The sequence below is a fragment of the Pongo pygmaeus genome, chromosome 10, assembly GCF_028885625.2.
Source record: "Pongo pygmaeus isolate AG05252 chromosome 10, NHGRI_mPonPyg2-v2.0_pri, whole genome shotgun sequence".
NCBI classification, from domain to species: Eukaryota; Metazoa; Chordata; class Mammalia; order Primates; family Hominidae; genus Pongo; species Pongo pygmaeus.
Window position 1 is genome coordinate 12,620,651 of NC_072383.2, and position 26,248 is coordinate 12,646,898.

Genomic DNA, 26,248 nt, shown 5'->3' on the forward strand with positions numbered 1-26,248 from the left:
CTCTCAATAATAATAATGATAATAATACAATACAATTTTAAAATAGGTATTTCACAAATCAAGATTTACAAGTGGTCAAAGCACAGAACATGTTCAACATCAGTCAGTAAGGAAATGTAAATCAAAACCTCAATAAGATATGCCTATACACCCACTAGGACGGTTATAACTTTTTAAAAAAGGAGAGAGGGCCAGGCACAGAGGCTCACACCTGTAATCCCAGCTACTAAGAAGGCTGAGAAGGGAGGATCACTTGAGCCCAGGTGTTTGAGGCTGCACTAAGCTATGACCATGCCACTGTACTCCAACCCAAATGACAGAGCAATACCCCCATCTCTTTAAAAAACAAAAAACCAGAAAGAGACAAAGAATAACAAATATTGCAGGAAATAGAGAAACTGAAACCCTCATACACTGCTGGTGGAAATATAAAAATGGTAGAGCAAGTTTAAAAAACAATGTGGGGCTGGGTGTGGTTGCTCACGCCTGTAATCCCAGCACTTTGGGAGGCCGAGGCGGGGGGATCACTTGAGGTCAGGAGTTTGAGACCAGCCTGGCCAGCATGGTGAAACCCTGTCTCTACTAAAAATACAAAAATTAGCCAGGAGTGGTGGTGGGCACCTGTAATCCCAGCTACTCAGGAGGCTGAGGCAGGAGAATTGCTTGAACCCGGGTGGCGGAGGTTGCAGTGAGCCAAGATTGCACCATTGCACTCCAGCCTGGGCCACAAGAGCGAAACTCCATCTTAAAAAAACCCCACAATTTGGTATTTCATTAAAAAAAACTTAAACAGAGTTACCATATGACCCAGCAATTCCACTCCTAGATACCCATGAAAATTAAGAACATCTGTCTACACAAAAACCTGTACACGAATGTTCATAGCAAAATCATTCATAACAGCCAAAACATGTAAACAAAGTGTCCATCAATTGATGAATGAATTAACAAAATGTGGTACTTCTATACAGAATTCAGCCATCAAAAGGAATGAAGTACTGGCACATGCTACAACATGAAAGAACCTTGAAACCAGGCACAAACGGCTACATATTGAATGATTCCACGTATATGAATTGTCCAAAATAGGCAAATCTATAATGACAGGAAGCAGATTCATGGTTGCCAGGAGCTAGGAGAAGGGGACGATGAGGAGAGACTGTTAGTGGGTTTATTCAGAGTTTAATTACGGGGTGATGAAAATACTCTGAAATTAGACAGTGGTGAGGGCTGTAGCACTTCATGACTATACTTAAAAATCACTGAATTGTATATATCCAAAAAAATGAATTTTATGGCATGTGAATTATATCCAAATTTTTTAAGCTATAGGAACTCCAGAGGAGGCAAATTCAAACTCTAAACCAGATATGTAAGGACCACTACCAAATGATCAACCCCAAAAACCACATGACCACAACATATGAATCCTATTCTCTAATCAATTACTGGCCTCCATACATAACTTCTTTATTATCTCAATAAAGGTAATAAGGGTAACTTTTCTTCCTTTGAAATGCCTTTCCCTTTTCTCATTCCAGAGCCTATAGGTCAGTTCAAAGTCATTACCATAAAGAAAGCTTCTCTAATCAATTCACTTTCAATTCTTTATTAATTCATTCAGCAACTGGATCTCATTACTCTAACTCTTTTACTTATGTGCTTCCTTAGGGTTATCTTGTGATTGTTTCATATATGTATTCCTCTCTCCCAAGTAAGTTTTAAGTGTGAGTAAAGACAGAGTAAAAATAATTAAAGGAAATACCTGATTTATCACGGATCTGCTATTTTCTAGCTTCAGGCAAGTCACTTAAAATAGATGGGCTTTGATTTTGTAATCTGGAAAGCAGCAGCCAGATATTGATATATTTGAAGTATTTCCTTAATTCTTTAATAAAATAAAGGAGGCTGGGTGCGGTGGCTCACGCCTGTAATCCCAGCACTTTGGGAGGCTGAGGCAGGCAGGTCACGAGGTCAGGAGCTCGAGACCAGCCTGATAAACATGGTGAAACTCCGTCTCTACTAAAAATACAAAAATTAGCCAGGCATGGTGGCACACGCCTGTAATCCCAGCTACTCAGGAGGCTGAGGCAGGAGAATCGCTTGAACCCGGGAGGCAGAGGTTGCAGCGAGCCGAGATCGCACCACTGCACTCCAGCCTGAGCAACAGAGCAAGGCTCCATCTCGAATAAAATAAAATAAAATAACAACAGATTACTTGTAACTTCAGTTACAAATTTTATACTCTTAACTGTCTACCCCTTTTTGGTTTTTGTTTGTTTGTTTTTTGAAACAGTCTCACTCTGTCACCCAGGCTGGAGTGCAGTGGCACCATCTCGGCTCACTGCAACCTCCACCACCCGGGTTCAAATGATTCTCCTGCTTCAGCCTCCCGAGTAGCTGGGACTATAGGCGCCCGCCACCACGCCTGGCTAATTTTTGTACTTTTAGTAGAGATGGGGTTTCCCATTTTGGCCAGGATGGTATCGGTCTCTTGACCTCATGATCCGCCCGCCTCAGCCTCTCAAAGTGCTGGGATTACAGGTGTGAGCCACCCAGTCAGGCCAACTGTCCTCCACTTTTATATCTACCATTGCACCTCATTCATTTTTCAACATTAGAAAGCGGAAAAAATACAAACAAGACTCAAATCACAGCAAAGATATCCACAAATCCTGTAACCATTCCCTTTCATTCACAAAATGTTCTTTCATGGATATATGGCACTGGAGGGGCCTACCCAGCTTTATTGAATCCACTTTCCTATGTTTGGAGAATTCTTCACTTTATAAGGCAGAATCTTGCCCTAAAACTAAAGAAACTGAAAACCAGGTATTTGCTTTCCACATCTCTCTCCTAACTGGGACAGGGTTACGTGTAAGTCCTGAGCTTTTCCAGTCAGACAAACCAATCCCAACTTTGAAAAACTGAATCAACAAAAGGAGGAGGATGTAGAGGTCAAAGAAGAAGCAGCAACAGAAGCAAGCCCTGTAAGCAATCCATTCTGGTGAGGTTGAAGGCAATAGCAACAGCTAATTTACTCCAGTTTGAATTAATTAATTCTTCCAGCTGGGCACAGTGGTTCACGCCTGTAATCCCAGCACTTTGGGAAGCTGAGGCAGGCGGATCACCTGAGGTCAGGAGTTTGAGACCAGTCAGGCCAACATCGTGAAACCCTGTCTCTACTAAAAATACAAAAAATTAACCGGGTGTGGTGGTGCATGCCTGCAGTCCCAGCTACTAGGGAGGCTGAGGCAGGAGGATCACCTGAACCCAGGAGGCAGAGGTTGCAGTGAGCTGAGATTGTGCCACTACATTCCAGCCTGGGCAATAGAGCGACAACCTGTCTCAAAAAAAAAAAAAAAAAATTCTTCCTTCATCCAGTTTTAAAAGGGAACACTGACAACAGTTTTAGGAGTATCTGTCACCTTATGTCAGAGAAAGTACAAATAGTGTGAACGTGTCACCTAACAGTGATGCCTTCACTGGACCAGCTCTGCAGTACAGTACGTAGCATTGTTCCTGCACAAGACTGGTTCTTCTACCCTTTAGGAAATTCTATAAGTAGCCCAATATCCTCTTTAATCACAAAGCCATTTACGATTAAAGTAGAGGGATTTCTATTATTTAAGACTATGAACACTAACGCATATTTTTCTTATTTTTTGAGACAGGGTCTCACTCCATCACCCAGGCTGGAATGCGGTGGTACAATCTCAGCTCACTGCAACCTCCACCTCCTGGGCTCAAGCGATCCTCCCACCTCGGCCTCCTGAGTAAATGGGAGCATAGTTGTGCGCCACCACACCCGGTTAATTTTTTCTATTTTTAGTAGACAAAGGGTTTCACCACATTGCCCAGGCTGGTCTCAAACTCCTGAGCTAAAGTGATCCACCCACTTCAGTCTCCCGAAGTGCTGGGATTACAGGCATGAGCCACCACGCCCAGCCTAACACATATTCTTAGATCACAATGGCATCCCAAAGCATCACTTTAAAGTTTAGATAAAGTAACTTCAACCCTTGCTCTGACAAAGTTTCGTATCTTAGAACTCCCTACCTTCTATACAAGTGGCATGTTTGCGAAGTCTCACAGTTCTTCCCACAATCCACTATGACCCCTCTCTCCTTAAGAACCAATGTCAATATTCGTGAGACTGGTTAGCAGAAAACTGTCAGCTAAATCACATCCTGACCCTTCTTTCTGTACACACATTTAAAACAACATCTTGATGCAAACTAATATAAAAGGAACCATTTATTACAGATGCAAAAGCCAACTTAACATTAAACTTTTGTATTTATATCACCATAAACAATAAAGTGTAAGAGAAAACCCAATTGAACAAGTTTGGTTTACCCATGCCTTCATAACTTCAAAACCCAATAATCATCAATACATAATGATCACAAGATAACCAGTTCTTGAATATTAAGAAACTAGAATTGTTGCTTTAGCATGTTTCTTAGACTGTGCACCTCCCCCTCTTCCCTCTCTGACACACACACACAAAATAACAGCATCAACAGCATCAGCAACATCATGAAATACCTACAGCAAAAAATTTCAACCCCGGCAGTACTTGAGAATGACCTAAGAAACTTATTTAAAAATATCCATTATGTGGGTTCTTTCATCAGAGATTCTGATTCAATTGGTCTGGGCTCGAACTCAGGAATCAGTATTTTTTTAACAGCTTCCCAAGGAATTCTAATGCACTCACACAGGGCTTAGAACCAGTGAAGAGGAACATAATGTTCTCAAGCACCTGTTTATCCATAGCATTCTATTCTTGCACAGCTGGTGTTAATGTATTTAACTCATTAACCACTGACCCCAAATATTAGCTAATCATTAAGCCCCAGTTGGTACTCGCCTGTGTGGAGGTTACCACATAGCCTGGGAGGATGATTTAAAATATTTTATTTTGGTGTTGGACTGTGTCATCTATAATTTTGGCTTCAGAGAACAGAGTAAAATATGACTTGAGATTTAATTGGTGGTTTTTCTGAATTGATCTAGGAGTGATTTGCTAAATGCTTTATGTACTTATACCCTTCCACTGTGCAAGACCATAGAGAGGAACAAAGCAACAACTAAAATTCCTTCTCACACAATGGCTTTCCACATTTCCTTCAAAAGCTCTACAAATTGAGAAGGGGGATTTGAAAAGTTCACAAGTACTGCTTAAATTTTACTAAGCAGTAAATTTTACTAAGTAAAAATACACACATCTGTGAGAATAAAAGTAGATTTTTCAAATTTCCTCTATAACCTTTCAAGCTTTTGGCACCCAATTTTATATATTTATAGCGATAACCTTCTATATATATAAAGAAAGATTACGGCAGGGTGTGGTGGCTCACGCCTGTAATCCCAGCACTTTGGGAGGTCGAGGCAGGCGGATCACCTGAGGTGAGGAGTTCAAGACCAGCCTGACCAACATGGTGAAACCCCATCTCTACTAAAAATACAAAAAAATTAGCCAGTCGTCGTGGTGGGTGCCTGTAATCCCAACTACTCGGTAGGCTGAGGCAGGAGAATCGCTTGAACCCAGGAGGCGGAGGTTGCAGTGAGCCAAGATCGCTCCATTGCACTCCAGCCTAGGCGACAGAGCAAGACTTCGTCTCAAAAAAAAAAAAAAAAAAAAGAAAGAAAGAAAGATTCCATTCTTGCAGGGGAAACATTCCAAGACCCGCAGTGGATGCCTGAAACTTCAGAGTACCAAACCCTATATATACTATGTTTTTTCCTATATATACATACTTATGACTAAAGTGTGGTCCATGAACCAACCAATCAAGCTCCACCCTAGATCTACAGAATCGGAATCTGCACTGTAGTAAGAGAATAAAACCAAAATATTATCTTTCCTTACATTAGTCTTTGTAACGTCGGAAAATACATAGTAAATGTATAGTAATAAAAGTTATATATACAATCCTAAAAACAACACTAACGAATATTTCCAGGATAAGTATATAAAGCATTCAGCAAATCACTCCTAGATCAATTCAGAAAAACCACCAATTAAATCTCAATCATATTTTACTCTATTCTCTGAAGCCAAAATTATAGATGACACAGTCCAACACCAAAATAAAATATTTCAAATCATCCTCCCAGACTACGTGGTAACATCCACAAAGGCCATTAGTTAAGAATAATAACAATTATAAAGATGCTCCAAGGATTTTAAGAAATACCTCCCTAATTATTTCACTCAAGTTCTTCATTTCATCAGAAAAAAAAAAAAAAAAAAAAAGAGGACCTAAGACCTGAATTTTCCCAAACCATTTAGATGCATGTGATGGTCATTTATCTGAGCCTCCCAGAATGACTGGGAAATGAACATCCTACAAGTCTTGCCACAAACCAAGTGTTTAACAGAAAATTAGGTACGAGTATTAGCTACACTGAAACCCTGTTGCTGTGTTTCCCCTTGGGAATGATGGCTAAGGTAGAACCACGCCACACATATTTAAACAATAATTTACATAAAATTACAAATACTGTAAAATACAACCACTACTCTTATGATGAAGGAATCTGCACTTGTTTATATCAATACAATCTTTCATCTTGAGGGTCATTCAACAATATGACTGGTAATACATAGGTATGGGCCTAGGACCCTCCCCCAGTCTGTGAGATCTGACAAATCCTACAGTATTTTTTAAATCAAATGCTAAAAATATTAATTACACTTTTCTACTACTCCTATCTTAATTTTTAATGTGTATAAATTCCAAGGCTGAGATTATTTTTCATTGTTTTAAGGCTAATCAACTAACCTTATTTAAAGTGTACACTGTATATATTAAGCTAAACATGGACTAAACACTGATGTCTCCAATTCTAATCCTTTAACTGTTTAACTCTAGTATACATTACTAGAGGTATCAGAATTGCAGTATCAGAATTGTTAACTATACCTTTATATGAAGCAATATTATCAACTAATGTACACTACAAGTAGAGAATATGTGCAGTGCTTTTTGCCTTTAGTATTACAGGCACTACGCATCTCCAAAATTAATTAGATCAACAGTTTTCCCCCATCACCCACTTCAATGAGGTTGTTTTATACATCTCTAATACAATTAGATTCTTCAGTCTCAATCTGCATTCCATCCTGGAATCCCCCAGCCTCCTAAAAGATGATGTTTTAAAATTTGTATTCATTAAGGTCCACGCTTTCTGCTATAAAGTGCTATGGGTTTTGACATCTGTGTAGTATGCTTTTTTCCTGTTTCTCATCTTCTACATATATAACATCTTACAAACAATTTTACCACGATTCTTCAAACAAACATACATACTTCCACAGTCATCTTCAATTCTACTAAACAGAGTGCAGAGTCTACATGCTTGCAGGCTTATCTCCATGCACATACCACCTTTTTTTTTTCCCACAATCTCTAGGAGACTCATTTCAGAAAACTTCACTTTCAGATTACTAACAGTTGTCTGCTCATGATTAGGCTTCAAAAGAAAAATGTTAAATTTATTTATATAAAAAACAGATTTCATATCCTTATTTTACAACCAAGTTCTCTATCACTTATGTGTCTATCAAAAATAAATTAATGAAAGCTTGAAAACAGTTATGAATTCATTATACTGCTTTCACAACCACTTCAAACTTCCTATATATAAACTGATACAATATGGGTTCACTTACCCAGCTCAGTCTCACTATAAGGATTTTTAAACAAAATCAGTCCAGTCCACTGAACAGTATCAGCTTACTGCAGGTATACTGTCTTTCATAATAAATAACAGTATCAGTAGCGCAATACCAACACACAGGGAACTAGACTAAGACCAAGGATATAAATAAGGTAAGAACATACCTATTCCCTGGATCCCAAATTAAAACCTTCTGAATGGCCGGGGCGGTGGCTCACACCTGTAATCCCAGCACTTTAGGAGGCCCAGGCAGGCAGATCACCTGAGGTCGAGAGTTCTAGACCAGCCTGACCAACATGGTGAAACCCCATCTCTACTAAAAATACAAAAAGTAGCCGGTTGTGGTGGCAGGCACCTGTAATCCCAGCTACTTGGGAGGCTGAGGCAGGCGAATCGCTTGAACCCAGTGGGTGAAGGATGGGAGGATGCAGTGAGCCAAAATCACGCCACTGCACTCCAGCCTGGGCGATAAAGCAAGACTCCATCTGGCTGGGGTAGGCGCGGGGGGGAAGAAGCTTGGAAATCGTTACTCTATCCTAATAGTGAGTAAAAAGCTAAACGACAACAACAGCAAAGATCAACAACTCTTCTTAGATCCATCAGAGAAGTAAGGTTACAGGGCAAACCACTGCCCCCACAACTGGATAGACAGACAAGGTGATACAAAGGATCATAATTTATCAAAGCAGAAATCCACGGACAAAAACTTCTCTACAGGAGCCAGCACCCGAGTAGGAAAACCTAAATTGAGATTGATGACTTGCGGGAGGCTTAGTATGGACAAATCTGAAAGTTAAAAAGTCTAGGCACACTTTTTTCAGTTTTACCTCCAGGAGCTCTACCAGGTTCTCACAGTAAAGATCCAAGCCAGTGCAATGCCTCACTCCTGTAATCCCAGCACTTTGAGGGGCCGAGGTAGGTGGATCACTTGAGGTCAGGAGTTTGAGACCAGCTGGACCAACATAGTAAAACCCCATCTCTATTAAAAATACAAAAATTAGCTAGGCATGGTGGAGGACACCTGTAATCCCAGCTACTCAGGAGGCAGAAGCAAGAGAATCGCTTGAACCCGGGAGGCAGAGGTGGCACTGAGCCGAGATCACACCATTGCACTCCAACCTAGGCGACAGAGCAAGACTGTGTCTCAAAAAAAAGAGAGAGACCCGAGAAAAATACCCACTGCTGCCTGTGCAAGGAGAATTCTTGTAAAGCTATAGTTCTGGTAAGGTCTACCCTCAAGAAAATCCATCTTACTACAGCCTAACCAACCTGGGGGAAGGAAAATACCCAGCTCCACCTCCCTCTCAACGTCTACACAGAAGAGAAATACTTAACTCCAGCCTCCTCTAACCATTCTGTCCCACCTAAGGGGATGAAAAGAACTGAGAAGCACTTGTGAAGCTCACAGCCCAGGGCAATGGCTGACTAAAGAACTGAAATATAGTCATTGAACTGTAGAATATTTTTTCTCTCCCCACAGCTTACCATCACATTACAAAAGGCCTATATATCACAATTCCTTTTATCTGATATATCATATCCAGCTTTCAACAAAAAATTACAAGGCATACTAAAAGACTAAAAAGCAGTTTGAAGAGACAGAGCAAGTACCATAACCAGATTCAAATATGGCAAGAATATTGCAATAAACAGACAAGAATTTAAAGCAACTATGATTAATATGCTAAGGATGCTAATGGGAAAAAACAGACAACATGGAAGAATAGACTGATAATGTAAGCAAGGGGAAAAATCAAAGAGAAATGCCGGAGACCAAAAACACTGTAACATAAATGAAGAATGCCTTTGATGGGTTCATTAGTATACTGTACATGGCTGAGGAATCTGAGCTTGAGAATATGTCAATAGAAACTTCCAAAGCTGAAAAGAAACTTTTTTTAAAATACTGAAAAAAAGGGAACAGAATATCTAAGAACTGCGTTCAATTCAGCAGCACATATACTAACACTGGAACAATTCACAGAAGATCAGCATGGCCCCTGCGCAAGGATGACATGCAAACTCGTGAAGCGTTCGTTATTTTTATAATATATTTTTTTAAAAACAATAAGAACTGTGGGACAACTATTATACAAAAGGTACAACATACACATAATGAGAATACAGAAAGAGAAAATATTTGAAGCAGTAATGACAGAATTCCACACAAACTAATGTCAGACAGCAAACCACAAATCCAGTCAGCTCAGAGAACAAGCGGGAAAAGACAAAACAAAACAAACCACCACCTACACCTTGGCATATCATATTCATACTGCAGAAAATGAAAAAAAAAAAATCTTAAAGCAAGAAAAAACACCTTACTTGTAGAAGAGCAGGATTACATCCAACTTATCCTCATAAACCATACAAGCAAATAAGAGAATAGAGTGAAATATTTTAAAATTCAAGAGAAAGGAAAAACAAAGAAAAAACTACTAGCCTGGAATTCTCTACCCTGCAAAATTATCCTTAAAAAGTGAAGAACTAAAGACTTTCTCAAGACCAACAAAAATTGAGGGATTTGTTACCAGTAGACCTGCCTTTTAAGAAATGTTAAAAGTAGTTCTTCAGAAGGAAGAAAAATAATATAGGTTAAAAATAGATCTACAAAAAGAAAGTAACAGCATTAGAGAAGGAATAAGTGAAGGTAAAAACTTTTTTTTCCTTATCCTTTCTTTTTTTTTTTTTGAGACAGAGTTTTACTCTTGTTGCCCAGGCTGGAGTGCAATGGCGCAATCTCGCCTCACTGCAACCTCCACCTCCCAGGTTCAAGCGATTTTCCTGCCGCAGTGTCCCAAGTAGCTGGGATTACAGGCATGCACCATCATGCCAGGCTAATTTTTTTGTATTTTTGGTAGAGACAGGGTTTCACCATGTTGGCCAGGCTGGTCTCGAACTCCTGACCTCAGGTGATCCACCCGCCTTGGCCTCCCAAAGTGCTGGGATTACAGGCATGAGTCACCGCACCTGGCCTTTTCTTATTCCTAATTGAGCTAACAGGTAACAGTTTGTTCAAAATAGTAACAGCACAATGTAGTCAATGATTTTAGCTTATATGTAAGTGAAATGAATGATGGCAACAATACAGAGGATGGAAGGGAGAAATTAGGAGTATTTTGTTTCAGCCAATTTTGTTGTAAGTCCAAAACTGTTCTAAAAAATGGTCTTTTATTTAAAAAAAAAAAGGCAAGAGGGGAGACCTTTCTGCTTCAGTTTGCTGTTCTGTAAAGCTTGGCACTATTTTTAGTGGTCAGTGGTCAATAAGACTGGTACCAAATCCTCATTCGGCACATTTCCCCAAGAGTAGCTAAATTATGTATCCAAGGTAAGGATTAAGAAAGAGAGCCTGGCCAGGTGCGGTGGCTCACACCCGTAATCCCAGCCATTTGGGAGGCCAAGGTGGGGGGATCACCTGAGGTCGGGAGCTCAGGACCAGCCTGGCCAACATGGTGAAACCCCTATTTCTACTAAATCTACAAAAATTAGCTGATGCATGCCTGTAGTCCCAGCTACTGGGGAGGCTGGAGGCATGATAATCACTTGAACCCAGGAGGCGGAGGTTGCAGTGAGCCCAGATCACGCCAATGCACAACAGCCTAGGTGACAGAGCGAGGCTCCATCTCAAAAAAAAAAAGAAAAAGAACCTAACAGGAAGAGATAAATGCTATGCCTAAAAGGTAACAAGTACATGTCTTCAGTTTATGCAGTGACCCAGCAGCAGAATGAGTGTTTAGTCTCAGGATCTGCTTTATGAGACTGTGCCCTTCTCTAGGGCAGGGGTCCTCAAGCCCCAGGCTGTGGACCAGTAGCAGTCAGTGGCCTGCTAGGAACTGGCCGCACAGCAGGAGGTGAGCAGCAAGCAAGCGAGCATTACTGCCTGAGCTCTGCCTCCTGTCAGATCAGTGGCAGCATTAGTCTCAGGAGTGCGAACCTTATTGTGAACAGCGCATGCAACGGATCTAGGTTGCACACCTCCATTTGTGAATCTAATGCCTGATCTGAGGTGGCACAGTTTCATCCAGAAACCATCCCACCCACCCCGCTACTGCCCAGTTCCTGTGGAAAAACTGTCTTCCATGTAACCAGTCCCTGGTGCCAAAAAGTTTAGGGACCACTGCTCTAGGGAAAGCAGAAAAATGGCAACAGGCCCCAGCGAGCCAGGAAAGAGGCATTCATTGCATTCAAGGATGCAGCACTGAAGCTGACCCAAGAGGAGTGGTAGCTACTGAGGCCTGCTCAGAGGACATGGTACAGGGATGTGATGCAGGAAAAGTCCTGAGGGAAAAAAACTTTCTCAAGATCTGCTAGGATATGACACAAACATTTTCTATGAGGAAAATGAAGAATATCGGTCCGGCACAATGGTTCACGCCTGTAATCCCAGCACTTTGGGAGGCCGAGGCAGGCGGATCACCTGAGGTCGGGATTTCGAGACCAGCCTGATCAACATGGAGAATCCCCGTCTCTACTAAAAACACAAAATTAGCCTGGCGTGGTGGCACATGCCTGTAATCCCAGCTACTTGGGAGGCTGAGGCAGGAGAATCGCTTGAACCCGCAAGGCGGAGGTTGCTGTGAGCCGAGATCATGCCACTGCATTCCAGCCTGGGCAACAGAAGTGAAACTCCGTTTCAAAAAAACAAAAAAAAAAAAGAAGAGTATCTCACACCAGACTTGAAGATCTCTCCCTTAATTCAGCCATTTAAAAATTAAACTGTGACGTAAACTCCTTGACTACTTCATTTTATTTTAGACTCTTTCAAAAAATAAATAATAATTGGTGTGCAAATATTAAGGAGCAGGTTTGGTTGTTTTGTTCTTGTATTTAATCTACCTTAGAATCTACCTTAGAATCTACCTTAGAAACCTGTAGATACATAAAAGCACTTAACAATGAAGTTGCTTAATTCAACCAGTTGTGTAATATATTCTGCAAGGGCTTTTATCAGCAACATATTTTAAAGCCAATTTTAGTATGCTTTGGGAAACAGAAAGTGTGTGATAAATACCTCCCTTGGCTTCTCAAAAGCTAGGCTATAGGCTTATATAGAAGAAATCTCACTTCAGCAGTAATCTTTACTAACTCTGGTTATGTAATCTATTTGGCCTCTAATTTATTTTGGCCTCAATTAGCTTTATTTTGGCTTTGAATTAAGAGAGAATGAACATATGTACTTGATAATGATTAAATAAATATATGTGGTCACAGCTCCACTTTGCAATAGTATACACATCTGCTATTCATCCAAAAATCATGAAAACCAGGACCAGGCTGTTATATGCTGTTCATTAGCATCCACGCAAATGTAATTTTATTGCTGTGTCTGGTCTGATATTCATTTGTAATGCTTTCTGGAAAATAATTTTTAAATGGAGTGAAAGGTAGAAGATGAGCTTCATTTTAACTGGGAGGGAAGTAAAGCAAGTAAACGTATATTAAGTTTTCAAGATGTCACAATTTCTTATTCCAGGAAAATAAAAATATCTCAAACTGATAATAAGACTAGACACACAAGCCATTTTATACAAATTTACTTTATACATTTTTATTACAATCCAAAGCATTTATTTGATTAGGTAAGGATAAAACAACAAATCTTCCAAAATATTCACAAGCCCTAATTTGGTATGTATACTCAATCCGAATTCAGTTTCCCATAATGAAAATGTTCAGAAATGTTCAGTTTCAATAAATCTAGACTAAAGGGATAAAATTTCACCCTTTACAAGATGTAATTACATACACAGGTGACTAATTAAGACATTGAGACTTGAGCTATAAAAACTAAGTGACCCAGATCTATACTAGATCATAAATCATGTCATGATCTTTGAAATTACTTATATAATCTTACCCATAATTAAAATAAGTCATTAATATACATATTAGTGAGTATGAATAACCCTCAACTATCAAGCACATGGTACATGAAAGAATAGACAATATTTTAAAACATGTTAAGTCCGAGTTTCTATTCTGGTAATTTGGTAAAAAGACAACCAGAAAATACTTCTTTTACAAAACATCTAGAACTACTGGTGAATCTTTTTATTTGATTTGTACATATACACAAAATAAAATATACAAACACCCCTTTAAATGTAGAATTTAACAAGAAAGTAGGGGAAATCTCCTGAGACCAAAAATGAACAGGAAAGTAAAAAGCAGTACAAGGCCAGGCACAGTGGCTCACGCCTGTAATCCCAGGACTTTGAGAAGCCAAGGCGGGCAGATCACAAGGTCAGGAGTTCGAGACTAGCCTGGCCAATATGGTAAAACCCCATCTCTACTAAAAATACAAAAATTAGCCGGGTGTGGTGGCAGGCACCTGTAGTCCCAGCTACTTGGGAGGCTGAGGCAGGAGAATGGCTTGAACCTGGCTGGCGGAGGTTGCAGTGAGCCGAGATCATGCCACTGCACTCTAGCCTGGACGACAGAGCAAGACTCCATCTCAAAAAAAAAAAAAAAAAGCAGTACGTTTGACCTGATGCTATGACGACCCTGGATTTTCTGATTTCAGAAACTGAGAAACTTCTGTTCCAATGACAAGCCAGAGAAGATCTTGGCACACAAGAGACAGTGTTAGAAATAAGATTCCTGCACAAAGCATGGACTCTCAAAGAAAAATGAAGTAGAAAGATCTGCCCACTGGCAGAGGGAGACAAGTAAGCCCTTTTTGTCTTGCCTTAGGCTCTGAAAAGGTAGGAAAGATCACCAAAGACTTCATAATCATAAGACTGCCCCTACATAGGTTTAGAGTTTGATTTATTCTATCCACATAGTACAGAAACTCCCAACTTCAAAAATTAAATATAAAAAATGACTTCTGCTTGAATAAGGCAATGATAACATTTGATAACTCATTTACCAAAACTCAAACTAAGCCGGGCACAGTGGCTCATGCCTGTAGTCCCAGAAGTTTTTAGATCAGCCCAGGAAATGGTTTTTTTTTGTTTAAACAACGACAAAAAAAACTCATGCTGAGCAGCACAGTGGCTCATGCCTGTAAGCCCAACACTTTGGGAGGCTGAGGTGGGCAGATCACTTGAGCCCAGGAATTCAAGTCCAACCTGAGCAACATGGTGAAACCCCATCTCTACAAAAGATACAAAAACTAGCCGGATGTGGTGGCACACACCTACAGTCCTAGCTACTCGGGAGGCTGAGATGGGAGGATTGCTTGAGCCTGGGAGGCAAAGGTTGCAGTGAGCTGAGACTGCGCCACTGATGGAGTAAGACCCTGCCTCAAAAAAAAAAAAAAAAAAAAAAACTCAAACTTCACTCTTGAGATCTGTGCAATTTACTGTATATAAATTATACTTTAAAAAGTTAAGTGGTCGGCTGGGCACGGTGGCTCACGACTGTAATCCCAGCACTTTAGGAGACCAAGGCGGGCAGATCACGAGGTCAGGAGATCAAGACCATCCTGGCTAACATGGTGAAACCCTGTCTCTACTAAAAAATACAAAAAATTAGCCAGGCGTGGTGGCGAGTGCCTGTAGTCCCAGCTTCTTGGGAGGCTGAGGCAGAAGAATGTCAAGAACCCAGGAGGCAGAGCTTGCAGTGAGCTGAGATCGTGCCACTGCACTCCAGCCTGGGCAACAGAGTGAGACTCTGTCTCAAAAAAAAAAAAAAGTTAAGTGGTCACTGGAAACACCTCCAGTGAACTTGGCAAAAGCAACCCAAAATCTCTCTGGAGGAATATGCCCCCAAGTCACTCAGAATTCTCAAGGACAGCCTCTCTGAAGATCTGCTCACAGCCCAAAACTATATAAAACACTCGAGGAAACATTTAACTTTAAGCAAGAATCCAGCAGGTGTAAAAAAAAAAAAAACAGAAATGGATTTTTAAGAACTTCAGAAAACTGAACAACTTGATAGAGATTATAAATATTTAAATGATTAAAACACATAAAAGATGGAATAAAATATATGACACAAGAAAAGACATCAAACAATAACATATCTCTAATAAGAAAATACAAGAAGCAACCCTCAGTGCATGCTAAAATAATCAATAGATGAGTGATTAATAAGGAACTAGGTATTTGGCAAAGTACAAAAGGATCATCCCACAAATAACGACACAAGAGGAAAGGGCTCAACTTACGAATAAAGATAGTAACTTTCAGGCACTAGAGTCAAAAACCAAATATTATAACAAAAGATGCACCTAACATCCCAACTGCTCAGAAAATTTGACCATCTGAACCTACTGAATAATCTTAGCATCACTACAATATAGGACAACTTCTGATGTGACAAATACAAAGTACTCAGTACTACCTATGAGGCATTCATGCCAAAATGTTAAATCTGTCTCTAATCAAGGCTTCAAATCTAATTTTTCTTTCCAAGTAACACAGGGGGATAAAAATAAATCAAATACCACAATAATTTGTTAGAAAAAAAAAACTGCCTGGGCGCAGTGGCTCATGCTTGTAATTCCAGCACTTTGGGAGGCCAAGGTGGGGGGATCACAAGGTCAGGAGATCAAGACCATCCTGGCTAACACGGTGAAACCCTGCCTCTACTAAAAATACAAAAAAATTAGCCAGGCGTGGTGGCGGGCGCCTGTAGTCTCAGCTACTCGAGAGGCTGAGACAGGAGAATGGCGTGAACCCAGGAGGCAGAGGTTGCAGTGAGCGGAGATCATGCCACTGCACTCCAGATTGGGCAACAGAGTCAGACTCCATCTCAAAAAAATAAATGAATGAATGAATGAAAATAAAAAATCTGGGACATTCTATAGGACAGCTGACCCAGTCTTTTCAATTAAGTCAACAAGGTGAGAGATAAAAAGGGAAAGGGTGAGGACCAACTGAACTGCTCTAGAAAAACCACATGCAACTTGTAAACCAAATGTTTGGACTCTGATTTCAAACAACCAACTATAAAGCAACATTTTTGAGACACAGATATCTGAGTATGAACAGACTAATTTATAACATTAAAGAATTGTTCATTGCAAGGTGTGTGAAAGACAGTGGCATTATGATTCTAGGAAAAAAAGTATTTTTTAGAGATGGAAAAAAAAGTATTTAGAAGTGAGATGTCGATGTGTGAATCTGCTTTAAAATATCTCAGCTAATTAAAAAAAAAACAGCCTAAAAGCCTACATATAGAGAGTAGTTGAATAAACTATGGTACACTCACACAATGGTATACTATGCACCAGCAAAAAAGAATGAGGAAGATCTCTATGAAATGATAATGGAATGACATTCAAAATGTTAAGTTTTGGCCGAGCACGGTGGCTCATGCCTGTAATTCCAGCATTTTGGGAGGCCGAGGCAGGCGGATCACAAGGTCAGTAGTTTGAGACCAGCCTGACCAACATGGAGAAACTCCGTCTCTACTAAAAATACAAAATTAGCCAGACGTGGTGGTGAATGCATGTAGTCCCAGCTACTCGGGAGGCTGAGGTTGCGGTGAGCCAAGATCGCACCACTACACTTTAGCGTGGGCAACAAGAGCAAAACTCCATCTCAAAAAAAAAAAAAAAAAAAATTTAGCAAGGCATGATGGCACATGCCTGTAGTCCCAGCTACTTGAGAGGCTGAGGCCAAAGAATCACTTGAATCCAGGAGGTGGAGGTTGCAGTGAGCCCAGATCGTGCCACTACACTCCAGTCTGGGCAACAGAGCGAGACTCTGTCTCAAAAAAAAAAAGTTGTTAAGTTTAAAAAGAACATGCAAAAGAGCATCTACTGTATGTTACTCTTTCATGTAAGAAAAGAGGATTATAAGAATATACACATTCACGGCTGGGCATGGTGGCTCATGCCTGTAATTCCAGCACTTTGGGAGGCTGAGGTGGGCGAATCACGAGGTCAGGAGTTCGAGACCAGCCTGACCAACATGGTGAAACCCCGCCTCTACTAAAAATACAAAAATCAGCCGGGTGTGGTGGCACGCATCTGTTATCCAGCTACTCAGGAGGCTGAGGCAGGAGAATCGCTTGAACCCAGGATGCAGAGGTTGCAATGAGCCAAGATGGTGCCACTGCACTCTGGGCGACAGAGAGAGACTACGTCTCAAAAAAAAAAGAATATACACATTCATATTCTGAGAATGGAGGTACAATAAAAGAAAAAAAAGAATATACACACGTATCAACTCATTTGTACATAAACAAATTCACAAGAAAAAAGCAGAAATTATTAAGACTAAGATACCTATAGAGAGGGGTGGGGAAAGACTGGAGAAAAGGGGGTAGGAGATGGGACTAAGATAGAAGGGATGGGGAAGAAGAACATTTTTCTGAGTATAAATTTTTGTATTATTTTTTACTCTTAGGAACATGTCAATTGTTTCACATAACACCAAAGTAAATTCGTTTTTCACAATGGTGGTATAGGCTAATGACTTTAAAACTCCCTTAATGTGCACACTAAGATGGGCAAATAAGAAAATCTATCATGAATAATGAGAGCCAGGTTTCTCACTATCACAGAATAGAAGTAAATATCCCAAGTAAGAAAAGGGAGAAGACTACAATGATAATTTTGTGGTAGTATATTGGAATTCGCAATAACATGAATTTGTTTTTACATAGAGCAAAGACACAGAACTAGGGGTATGTGTGTCTACATACATCATATATTTCCTAACTCTGTCCACTGAGAGGTACTAAATACAATAAAAGAAAATACAGCTGGGAGAAGTGGCTCATGCCTGTAATCTCACGCACTTTGGGAGGCCAAGGCAGGCGGATCACCTGAGGTTGGGAGTTCAAGACCAGCCTGACCAACATGCAGAAACCCCATCTCTACTAAAAAAACAAAATTAGCCAGACATGGTGGCACATGCCTGTAATCCCAGCTACTTGGGAGGCTGAGGCAGGAGAATCACTTGAACCCAGGAGGTGGAGGTTGCAGAGAGCCGAGATCGCGAAATTGCACTCCAGCCTGGGCAACAAGGACAAAAGTCCGGCTCAAAAAAAAAAAAAAGAAAAAAGAAAATCCAGTAGCAAAGAGCATACCTAGTCTCCACATCTTCATTTCTAAATACCATTCTCTAATAAAAGGAGCCAGAACTCCTTGGAGAAATAGTTGATTCAAGGAGTGGAACAGAAAAAGGACACAATGAGTCAGGAATGTCTGAAGTCACCAGAAAGTAAATAAGTACTTAAAAAACAATGAGGGCGGCTGGACGCCATGGCTCACGCCTGTAATCCCAGCACTTTGGGAGGCCGAGGCGGGCAGATCACGAGGTCAGGAGATCGAGACCATCCTGGCTAACACAGTGTGAAACCCCGTCTCTACTAAAAAATGCAAAAAATTAGCCAGGCATGGTGGCGGGTGCCTTTAGTCCCAGCCACTCGGGAGGCTGAGGCAGAAGAATGGTGTGAACTCAGGAGGCGGAGCTTGCAGTGAGCCGAGATGGCACCACTGCACTCCAGCCTGGGCGACAGAGTGAGACTCCGTCTCGAAATAAATAAATAAATAAATAAATAAATAAATAAATAAATAAATAACAAATGAGGGCATGTACAAATGACTCAGGAACCAACTTGAAAGAGCTCCCAGTGGTCAAATCTGCAACAATTTGAGCAAGAAAATCATGACAGTTTTGGATTATAACCTACAGGATAAAATAAACGCCCATGAATCCATACTAATTCTATCAGAAAAACACTTTTCCTTCTCTCACAGGGTCAATATAACAGAACACTTCTGACACCAGATTGCTGGGCGGGGTGACGGGGGGGTTCCCCACACCAAGCAATTCTACAACACCAGGTGGGTGTCCTACAAGCCAGTTCAATTCTGACACTATCTATGTGAAGACAGCATCAGATCCCAGTAACGGGCTCGGTCCTAAAAGACTGCCCCCAGCACTGCAGGCACCCGCGCTTCTGACTGGCCAGCTATAAACTGGAGGTTCCCACAATCCCCTCCTCAGGTTCAATCATTTGCTAAAGTTGCTCACAGAACTCCGGAAAACACTTTATTTATATTTATCAGTTTATTATAAAGGATATTACAAAGGATACAGATGAACAACCACATGGAAAAGATACATAGGGAGAGATCCAGAAGGGTCACGAGCACGGGAGATTCCATCCTAATGAAACATGAAAATGGATGTATTCGCCAACCCAGAAGCTCTCCAAACCCCCGTAACTCAGGGATTTTTTTTTTTTTACAGAGGCTTCTTATATAGGTATGACTGATTATTAGCTCTATCTCCAGTCCCTCTCCCCTTCCCAAGGATGTGAAGTGGAGCCGAAAGTTCCAAGCTTCTAATCATGCCTTGGTCTTTCTGGTGACCAGCCCCCATCCAGAAGCTTACCAAGAATTGCCTCATTAGAACAAAAGATGTTCCTATCACCCAGGAAATTCCAAGGGATTAGGAGTTCCATGTGAGGCACTGGAGTCAAAAACCAAATATTAGAACAAAAGATGCACCTAGCACCCCTACTGCTCAGGAAATTACAAGGGTTTTAGAAGCTCTGTGCCAAGAACCAGGGGACAGAGACCAAATATATTTTCACAATATCACACTAATATAAATAACTGAATAAATAAATGAGAGAGACAGGACAGCTCTACGTTAAGGTAGAAGGCTAATAATGTACACAGAAGGAATAATGAAACTAGAAAAATCGCTATTTGGCAAACAGCAAACACCACAGCAATAATTAATACAGGCAAAAACCATCAAGGAATGCTAAAATTTGTGGATAGAAGTATGATGAGAAACAGGATAATTGCACGGCCTCAAATATATATTGCAAGGAAAAAAATAGTAACTACAGTGAAAAAAAAACTAGCAGACAAAACCATAACCAAGTGATCAACTGTAACATCACCCAGTATCCACATAATGTGCCTGCTGACAGGATGCCCTGAGAAGGGCATAATACCACTTCTGTGGTATTCTTGCCAAAAATGTACAACTTTAATCAAATCATGAGAAACAGCAAATGGAGCCAAACTGAGGAACGTTCTACAAATGACTAGCCAATAATCTTCAAAAATGTCCAGGTTATGAACAACAAAGAAAGACTACCAAAACATCTCAGATTAGAAAAGGCCGAGGAGATAACTAAATGCAAAATGGTATCCTGGACCAGAGAAAGGACTAATGGGGAAAATGGTGAAATTCAAATATGGTCTACAGATTAGTTAACAGTATTCTATCAACATTAATTCCTGGCTAGATAACTGTTCTATGGTTATACAAAATGTCAATATTTAGGGAAGCTGGGTGAAAGTTATACCAGAACTATGTACAATTTTTGCAACTTTTTTCCAAGTCTAAAATTACTGATATACTGTTTTCTCTACTTTTATGTAGCTGAAACTTCTTCATAAGGGGGCACAAGGAACTTCTAAAAAAATTAAAATATAGTCACTGATATTAAACCTCAATTAACATGTTAAACTGCGAAAGTTAGGCACAGCTGAAGAAAGAATTTTGTTATCTAGATGGCAGGTACAAAAAAAAAAAAAAACAAAGTGGCTCAGAGAAATAATGAGAGAGAAGATAAAAGAGCAAAATTAAGAGGAAAGGAACAGGGAATTAGAAAGGAACACATATCAAACAAGAGTTCCAAAGGAGACTAAGGAGAATGGAGGAAAATTAAGAAAAAAAATGGATAAGAATTCTCTAGAATTAACAAACAAAAATGCTTAGATTCTAGAAATACGAATCCTAACCAGGATAAATAAAAATATATCCACATCTAGACAAAGGGTAGACAAAGCTGCAAAATACCAAAAATCAAGAGAAGCTTTTAAAAACCACAAAAATATTAAAAAGATAAATGATAAATTACAAAGCAACACAGACTTAATCGTACCAACAATTAAAGCCATACACTCTCAAAGGTCTGAGTGAAAACAACTAATCACACAGAATTCCATACTCAACTAATTATCATTTCAAGAATGAGGGTAAAATAAATATATTTTTAGACAAAGACCAAGAGTTACTATTAACAGACGCTTATTGAAAGAAACACTGAAGGGCATACTTCAAACAAAAGGAAGCCGAATCCAAATGGATTAACTGGAATGCAAAAAGCAATGGTAAAATAAGAAATTGCTACACTGAGTAAACCTAAAAACATAAAACTTATTATAAAAGGTCCTTTAAACAAAGCTACCATGTTCAATTTTTTAAAGTAATTCAACTTGCAAAAAAAACCCACAAAAAACAAAAAACAAAAAAACCATGGCTTCAGTAAGATACCTTTCACAAAGAAAAAAAACACCAAACACGGAATTCAAAAATTTCCAGTAAGAATATAGCTCCCTCTCATTTATCTTGGTCAAAGGCCTTGGTTTCTTCACCCAAAGAAGGGAAGGAAGGCATTTAGCTAGAGGATCCTTAGGATTCCCTTCCAGTTCTAAGATTCAAGGGATAGAAAACAGACCTTCCCAATTTAACAGAACATCTTTCAAAACTATAAGTTGTTTACACCAAGATCCTTCATACATAGGGCCAGTGCTTTAAAGCAAGATCCAGTCTGAAGCTTTAGATTTTAAATAATTGGCTATCTGCTTCTATGCAAAAGCCAACTGGAAAGGGATATGATCTCAGAAAAAGAACAAAGAAAATAATGCACTTTTAAACTGTTCCATTTTTAAAGAGCTAATGGAGGAAGGAAAGGCACGGTCCAAGCGGTAGGACAACGGAAATAGTATAAAACTCAGTAAGCTTAAGTGAAAATTTCTAAAAAAAAATATAGTATCAATATAAACTGTTACAAAAATAAAAACAATCATATTTTATTCCTAGTTCACAAATTAGCTGACAAACCCCTCCTTCCAAAATCTTAAAGATTCATTGTAATTTCTGAAGAGTCATCAACTCTGGAATACATCGAAGGCAGACAAAATCCCCAAATGCAGGCAGCCTATACTCATAAAGGTACCCTATTCTTTTTTTTTTTTTTCATCTCCAGCCACACAGAGGAAGGTATCCTGTTCTTTATAATCACCAAGTTTCAATCTTCTACTAAGGATGAATGAAAAGCTCAATGCTACATGCAAAGAAAGCTTTTATTAAAAAGCAAAGCTATTAAAATACTGTGTTATGTAAAGGCATTCAGTTATACTACAACTACTCCCGTTCAAAATTCCTTCAATAAATGCTAGGAGATATGGAGCATAAAAAAGTAGACAATACAACTGAAACTTACTAATTTGAGATATGGTGATGGATATCACTTGATATGAAGAAACTAAAACTGGATGAGAGTTAAGATATTTTTAAGAAAAAAGCCCTACATTAATATTTGAGAACACATGTACACACACACACACACACACAGAGACACACACACACACACACACACAGAGACACACACCACGAGTTTGTTGTTTCTTAATTTCCAAGGCCTTGATTCATATGCCATTCAAGTTAAACCTATAATCCAGATTTCCCGAAAAGATTAGTGGTTCTTCTAACACATCACTCTTAATTTTTTGATAATGATCTCAAAAAACCTCATCTCCAAACATATGTGAATCTATATAATCTGCCTAAAAGTAACTGGCTACATTTTCCACTTTCCATACAAAAAGAATCTTTTTACAGCCGGGCACAGTGGCTCATGCCTGTAATGCCAGCACTTTGGGAGGCCAAGGCGGGCAGAACACGAGGTCAGGAGATTGAGACCATCCTGGCTAACATGGCAAAACCCGTCTCTACTAAAAATACAAAAAATCAGCCAGGCAAAGTGGCAGGTGCCTGTAGTCCCAGCTACTCGGGAGGCTGAGGCAGGAAAATGTTGTGAACTCAGGAGGCGGAGCTTGCAGTGAGTCAAGATTGCGCCACTGCACTCCAGCCTGGGCGACAGAGCGAGACTCCATCTCAAAAATAAATAAATAAATAATAAATAGAAATACATACTTTTAAAATATAAATATAATTCAAAGCTGTTTAGTATAAATTCACTTCAAATTGAATCATTAAAGTTTAACTTTATTTAAAAAATCTAAAATGATTTGGAATATGAAAGGATCCTAAACAAACAAACAAAACACCCTTAAACTTGACACAGGTCCTCAACATCACCAAGATTAGTACGGTTGCTTAGCATGGTAACTGTGGAATCAGATTGAGGGGCTCCAGCATTAGGAGCAGCCACATAGGAATCACCTCTACTCACTATAACATAAGACTACTGTTTACTGTAACTCTGGTTGTTCATTTCTCTAACAATTTCATACACACATCTTCCCGTTTCTTAGTCTGAAACTGTACACTGCTAGTCATTATTATAAGGAAAAAAAAAAAAACCTCAGACTAATATAATAGAGGTCAAATTTAGAGAGAGGAATAAAAATCTTCCTTCAGTCTAGCCTAAATGGACTGATTACACAAAGAACTCCATACATCCGAAAGCACACAGATGTCTGCACTAGTTCCCAGGGCTCAAACAATACCAGTCATTCAATAGCCTTCCTTTTACGTAAGTTGCTATGAGAGAGCTCAGTCAGCTCTTGTGAACCTCATAATCCAGGATCCTGGAACTCTGAAAAGTCTACATTTTTCCTCAGCACTGTTTTCATGTACTTTGTCTGGAACTCAAACTTCATATTTCCCCCAAAAAATAAATCTGGAAATCATCTCTTCTGTTTGACAAATGATGTACTCTACCTATAATTACTTTTCAACTAAAACCACAATCCACGATACAAATCTAAGATCATTAACACTGAAAGATTATCTGATGAATATATTTTTCAGTGTAGGAGTTTAAAATATAATTTTAAATATGCTCCATCATATGTACATATATCAAATTATATATATCATTTGACCAGATTCTATTTGTTTCCAGTTGAGTCATTTTTAAAATAACCATGACACAAAATGACTTCTCAAAATTAAAAGAAATTTTGAGAGGACTGTTAAAGCTGGGGAGAGGGGTTGAATTTACCCACTCTCTCTCCCCTACTGTGCCTCCCACATTAACCACACACATCAAAAATAATATAAAATATTTCACTGGGTGTTTGACCAAGACTTTAGTCCACAGAAAGAGTTATTCTTCACTGAACCACCTTCAGAAGCTAAATAACACTACCTTCTACCTCCAAAGTACATTACTACTGATTCTTCCAATAATCTTTTTTATCAGCTAAGTCTTTGGTAAATTCTCACATTCAATAATGAGAAGTAACAAGGATAAATTAAAGCCACAGAAACTCTAAAGTATTTTTTAATCAAATGACAAAATTACTTCAGAAGATACTTATCAGACCTGCTACCCAGAAGTAAAGCTCATTAGTTTTGGGGAACAAAATGAAAATGATTAATTTACTCACTGAACTGTTAGATCCTGAAGAGTCAAGAGGAACTATATACATTCAGTTCCCTTTAATAATGTACTATCAGGTAATCATTAATCTCTTATAGAAATGATCAAGATCCCATTCCAAAATTTGGTAATGAAGCTCATAACAGCTCTTGTGCCCCTTCTAATTATTTTAACACTCTTCCTCTCTTCACATACATGTTACATAATGCAAATAAACATGCTTTGAAGAAGAAAAAGTTGTCTCTCCCAGGTTTTCTGTCCTTAAATAAAACAGTAAAGATAAACCAAACCCCCTCTCTCCAACCAGAGTACAAAATGCAGAACTCTGAACATAATAACCATTTAATAGATATTTCATTAAATTTTAATCATCACCCTTACAGTGGTAAAATTGAACTTGTCAAGAAGAAAAAGAAGGGAAAAAAGAACTTTCTTTTCACCACAGTATTCTTCCCTAATGACGACTAAAAGCACCAAAATCCTATGTGTTCTACAAAGCAGTAACCTCAGAAACATTTCAACACCCTCTGAACCTTACAAACTCTGTTAGCAAAACACAAACTCTGTTAGCAAAACACAAACTCCGTTTCTCAAAAAATCTATAAAGTTCTCAACAACCAAATTCTTTGATAACTACAGTTACATCTGAGACCTCCTCCTCAAGACATCCAATCCTTTTTCCTACGATCAGAGCCGCTACAATATTTCCTGGTGCTTTAAGAGCACCATCTTGCTTCAACAAACACGTTTTAATTTCACTCTAAAAAATACATATTTGTATTTCCAGACATCTCCCTCTAAAATTTCCCTATACTACTGCCCACGTTATCCTTTACAGTCAAATCAGTCTTCTCATTTTTCTACAACATGGCATCCCGTTCAACCTCTGTAACCAAATCAGGCCTGATATCAAGATAAAGAAGCACATATAAACCTTTCTTCCATTCTCCCCAAGTTCTCATTTATTACATAAAAAGAATTCATTCCTTTCTATAAGTGAAATGAGTTTTAAAGCATTCTAATACAATTGAAAGCTAAAGAAAACAAAGTACTAAAATAGTACAGGTTATTTATCTTTGGATTTTAACCAAATATTAGTCATTTTAGGTTCATGTTCAGAGAGTTATCTATACTTAGCCATGATAGACTAGCCATGACAATTTATTCAATAAAGAAATATCACAAAATGGTATATACTAATAGTAGAAATGAGGCATAGTAACAGAGAAGCAATGTGGGGATACAGTTCACACTTTGAAATGAGATTTACTCA

General features: G+C 39.2%; 1 protein-coding gene and 1 non-coding gene across 2 annotated transcripts in view; one reads left to right on the forward strand and one right to left on the reverse strand.

Moving 5' to 3' along the window:
- LRP6 (LDL receptor related protein 6) overlaps positions 1 to 26,248 on the reverse strand; it is a 152,104-nt gene that overhangs the window by 102,121 nt on the left and 23,735 nt on the right. The window lies entirely within an intron of this gene.
- LOC129010975 (U6 spliceosomal RNA) lies at positions 9,631 to 9,737 on the forward strand. The gene has a single exon (XR_008493125.1). It is a non-coding gene; the product is annotated as a U6 spliceosomal RNA (small nuclear RNA).